The sequence below is a fragment of the Acinonyx jubatus genome, chromosome E2 (assembly GCF_027475565.1).
Source record: "Acinonyx jubatus isolate Ajub_Pintada_27869175 chromosome E2, VMU_Ajub_asm_v1.0, whole genome shotgun sequence".
In the NCBI taxonomy this organism is placed as follows: Eukaryota; Metazoa; Chordata; class Mammalia; order Carnivora; family Felidae; genus Acinonyx; species Acinonyx jubatus.
Genome location: NC_069396.1, coordinates 47788287 through 47793445, shown reverse-complemented (window position 1 = coordinate 47793445; position 5159 = coordinate 47788287). Strand labels below are relative to the sequence as shown.

The following is a 5159-nucleotide window of genomic DNA, read 5'->3' as shown; positions in this document are numbered from 1 at the left end:
TGTAATACACAGAATTCTCTGTATCAAATATTCCAGAAAAATAAATCAGAATATAAACAGTATATAATCTCCTCTGGATTCCTCTTCCCCTTGAGTGACATAATATAACATAGGAATTTGTTTCAAAATACTTCTATGTACTTAATATCCCGTCAAAAACATGTCATTTAAAAAAACTGAGGGGCGCCTGGGTGGCTCAGTCGGTTGAGCGTCCGACTTCGGCTCAGGTCATGATCTCGCAGTCCGTGAGTTCGAGCCCCACGTCGGGCTCTGTGCTGACAGCTCAGAGCCTGGAGCCTGCTTCGGATTCTGTGTGTCCCTCTCTCTCTCTGACCCTCCCCAGCTCATGCTCTGTCTCCCTCTGTCTCAAAAATAAATAAACGTTTAAAAATAAAGAAAGAAAGAAAGAAAGAAAGAAAGAAAGAAAGAAAGAAAGAAAGAAAGAAAGAAAGAAAGAAAAACAAACCTGAAAAATGAGACCAGGAGAACTATGGGCAGAATGCACAAGAACAAAACCTCATGAGTTTCTAATTTCTAATGACTTCTATTCCTAATGATTTCTAAAAGCTGTCTTCCTAATTTCCAAGGCAAATTTACACAACAGAGAAAAATAAGCACTCGGCTATACAAGCTTTACAGCCTTTTTTTCACAGAGTGTGGCTCTTCTGCCAAAATTTAGCCATCGATATACAACCTCATTTCCTTTCTAAAGTGAGTGAGAACATATTCTACCTTAAATGGGACATCGAAGCAAATTTCCAAGAATGAAAATAGCATTCGAAAGTCTTAATTTCACGATTCAAATATCAACAAAAGCAACAATTCCCCAAATCATGAAAGAAGGATGAAGTAACTACATAGGAAAAAGTGCACATTTAAGTCTTCTTAAATATTACATAACAAAAACAGGTGTATTTATAACTTCAGTCTTCAGATGGCATACTTCACGAAATCATTATTCATTGAAAATAGACAAATGTTTGCAAAGAATATTTAACTTAAATTTCATGGTTGCTTATTAAATGGTTGACCTGTACAGGGACATAAGAGTCCTGTCAAGATAGGTAATAAACTATAAATATAAACTATACCACAATGTTAAAAACTTCATAGTGCCCTATGGGAAAATCAATAAAGATAACATAATCTTTCTGGGGAAAAGTATTTAGCTTTACAAATAAATTCAAAATGTACATTTTACATATGAATTGCAGAATACATGTAAACCTTGTATTGCCACATAATCTTTGATTTTGTGGAAAACCATAAAAATGATGTACGTTTTCAATATATGGACATCAAAACTACACGGTTCACTTTTTTTCTTTTTTTCTTTTTCTTTTCTTTTTTTTTTTTTTACTTTTTCCTTTTCTAGCAACTTTGGATGCACTTTTCTGTTTTGGTTCCCAAAGGGGATTTTCCACAAATCCCAAAGCTGCACCTCTGTCCAGCTTGCCGGCCATTTTCTTGTCTCTTATTTCCCTGACTCTGTTCACGGATACCCTGATTCTTTCCAATTCCTGCTTTACTGGATATTCGTAGAATAAAAACTCCCTGAGTTGCCAAATCAACCCCAAACGCTGAATTGCATGTATAAGCAGAAGCGAAATCCACTTTTGCTTGTTGAAGGGGGCCCAACCTCTGCAACAACTGGTTTCTAGAAACAGGCATCATGGTCTTCAGCATCTCATCCACACACCAATGGAATTCTCAAATGTGGATAAATACTCATAAATTTCCACTGGCTAGTCTTCCTCAATTTCTCCCCTGCCATTGTGACCACCTTGTTGGCTTTCTACTCCTGTCTCTGGGAGATGAAGTGTGATAGATTTCTTTAAGGGAGAAACTGGGGTGAAGAAGCCTGGGGCCCTCGAGAACTTCCTGCCTTCAAAGAAAAAGCTCGGGGTGTGACAAGTACACAGGGTCGGTGGTGAGCTTTGTTTCCTGTTCCCCGTCAGCCTGTTTCCGCCCCAGATGGTTGCTCGAGGGGTCTCTGAGCCCCTCAAGAGTCCACAGTGGGGAGGATGCTCAAAGCTCCAGTGACTCTCCAGAGTTGAGGGGCGAAGGTGGGAGGGGAAGGGCCGGGCAGGGAAGGAAAGAGGGGTAGAGGAGGTAGCAGTGTGGAAGGGGGGGCAGATCAACACATTCAAGAGAGCTGAAGAGCCTAAGATGTGCCTTCAACATAAAAAAGGAAGGAGGGGAGAAGACGGCGACGGCCTGGAGCACGAGACTCTTGATCTGCAGTCATGAGGGCAAGCCCGACATAGAGCTTACTTTAAAAAAATTAGCATGAGACTTTAAAAAATTATCCATAAAACAAGGAAAACTGATGAGGAGGCAGACACTTTAGAGGAGCAAGTTGGGGAGCTCCTAAGTCAGGTTGTCTCTGTGTCTGTTGAAGTTCGCCTTATGTTTAAGGAAACCTTTGCCTTTGGGGTGGCTGGGTGGCCCAATCAGATGAGCATCTGACTGCAGATCTGGTCGTGATCTCACGGTCTGGTCCATGAGTTTGAGCCCCTCCTCGGGCACGCTGCTTTCAGCGCAGTGCAGAGCCTGCTTCGCATCTTCGGTCCCCCTCTCTCTGCCTCTCCCCTACTCCCACTCTCTCTCTCACTCAAAAATAAATAAACATTTAAAAAATAAAGACTACCTATACCTCAGTATTAAGAAGATAAGCGAAAGAAAAATAGGAAGAAAGAGAGAAAGGGAAGGAGAGAGAGAAAAATAAAACCTCTGGCTTTTCTGAAGATATTCAGCCGCACTGGCGCCCTAAAGGTGAAGCATGAAGCCGGCAGCAGCACAGCAGAGAGGAGGAGAGTCTCTTGTCTCTCGTCCAGAGATGGTTAAAACGAAGAGATCATGTTTCAAAATTCTAAAAATGTCTCTTGATGCCTTTCTCCCACTCATAAGCTCCAGCATAGGGCATAGTGGAAATCCCCTCAGAGCACGTGGGAGCTTGAAAGTCGCAGGAAATGGTTCCAGAGCAACTGTTTCTTGGGAAATCACCCATCCTTACCCCAGAGAGCCAGATGGGGCTCTTTAGACTGCCATCATTCTGGAGTCAAGGGTACCTTTGGGAATCACATTAAGAGACTGGATTTCTTCCCACAGTTTTTGGCGCTCATGCAGCCCTGAGCCGAGGGACCCACGATGGGCTCGGCAGCCCTGGGCTTCTTGAACTGACCTTCCCTTTATCGAGGAGTCTTTGCCTCTGGGGTCCACGGCGCCCCAGCATTCCTGCAGCTGGTGGCCTGAGACACCTTCCTGTTGGGGGCTGCCCTCCCAGGGACACGTGGGCAGGGATGCAGGGACGTGATGAATCTGAAGTCCCAGAGGAAGGAGCCTGACTCAGGACAGACCACGGAGGGGACAGGGTGTGAGGGGAACAACCACCCAGTGGGAACATCTCTCCTGAGGCTCCCCTGGGGATGGGCAGCATGCATTGTTCTGGCTCTTTTGCCTCATCGTTCAAAAGGAGACATTTAACCATCAGAGCAGAGATATCATTTTGATGTGGATGACCTACCACCCCCGGGACATCTGAACTTGTCACGCAGCCCCACTGCAGCTCGAACAAGGCAATTATTATTCTAGCCCTGATATTCACACTATGAGCACAACCAGTTCTGGCTCCCTCCCGTCAGATGTTCTTTCCTGTAGTGGTGACCACTGCAGGTCACCTTTGATAAGCCCTTTGTGCTGTGTGTTCTGTCTCAGACTGTTCCCAGGAAAGCCCTGGCTTCTCTGTCAGGCACTACGCAGGGGAGATCTCTCTGGAACAGCACCAGCTCCCCTGGACGGAACCCCAATCATCTCTGCCCAACATGCTCGGAGGCTACTTAGTGATTTTTCACTTCCCTTTGAAAAAATGGGGAACTCAGTTGCTTTCTTCCCCATCACCAGGACACACAAACCCTTTCCCTTCCCTGTCTGGGTAATATTTTCCTAATGCCTATCTTTAGTGCAGATGTTTCTCTATCTCTGTACTGCTATTTCTATTTGACCTGAATAATTATGATCACCCAGGCCCCCACCTTGGACTGTGGAGTCAAGAATGTGTATCTGAAGTACATTAGGGCTGGAGACCATTCTTGCAGTGACCTGGGGAGAGAGGGTGAAGGGGTGGAGACGCTTAGAGACCTATGAGGACACAGAGTACAAAACACTAAACTCCTTCTCCCATCTTTCCAGATTACTCTGTGGTGCTGCTGCCCTCTGGTGCCTACAGTACGTAGTGCGGCCCTCGGTTGCCTCATTCCTGTCTGTCCCAAAGGAGCCCATCAATCTGTGGTCAGTCTTTGGGGCAGAACAGCTACAAAACTGGCAGGACCCAATGTAAAGTGAAAATGCACGGCTCCTTGGTCAAAGTAATTGAGAATTTCAAGATGTCAGAAGCACACAATGATGCCTAGCACAAGGTAAAATTTTTTTTCTATTAATCTCTGCACCCAACGTGGGGCTCGAACTCATAATCCCAAATTCAATAGTCACATGTTCTTCAAAGTGACACACCCCGGCACCCAGCGCAGGGCGCTTGCAAATCACTGCAGGATTGCACAGATTGCAGCCGGTGAGGCCAGCCCTGCCTTACTGGACCAATGCCTGTATTCATCCTCCATGTGACTATCACAGCAACTCAAGGCATACAAAATTTACAGAAATGGGGAGCCCAGAGAGTATCTGTCTTTTCATCTCTAATGAGACGATTTTCTCTCTTTTAAAAATTTCACCCGCCATTTTGCTCTGGCCCAATCAATGACCCAACTGGACGTGATCCTAGCTTTGAAAATGAAAAATGAATGAAACATACTGATTATATAAAAAGCCTCTAGCCACCCAAACCCTGCACCTCGTGTACTTCTTCGTGTCCGACAGACTAGACTAGTTATAGGATCAGGGCAGCTTCATGGGAAAGCACCTCCAAGCTGCGGTGACCTCCCACGTGCGCAGACTGGCATGTCCCATCCGACCACACCTTGCGGTGGTCATGGGGTTTGGGGAGAAACGGTGCGGACTCTGCCCGGTCAGTGCTCTGTGGCAGGAATTCAGAAATAATGCAGAGCTTCCTGATCCATGTCAATGCTCCTGCACAGAGGACAGGAGCTCAGGGTTCTGGTGGTGGTCCGGATTGAGCCACAAGGGGGCGCGCAGATCTCGCT

The 5159-nt window shown here is 45.7% G+C and overlaps 1 pseudogene; it reads right to left on the bottom strand.

The window, feature by feature from the left end:
* Positions 1 to 487: 487 nt before the first annotated feature.
* LOC113593290 (nuclear nucleic acid-binding protein C1D-like) lies at positions 488 to 4612 on the bottom strand (annotated as a pseudogene).
* Between the last annotated feature and the right edge of the window lie 547 nt (positions 4613 to 5159).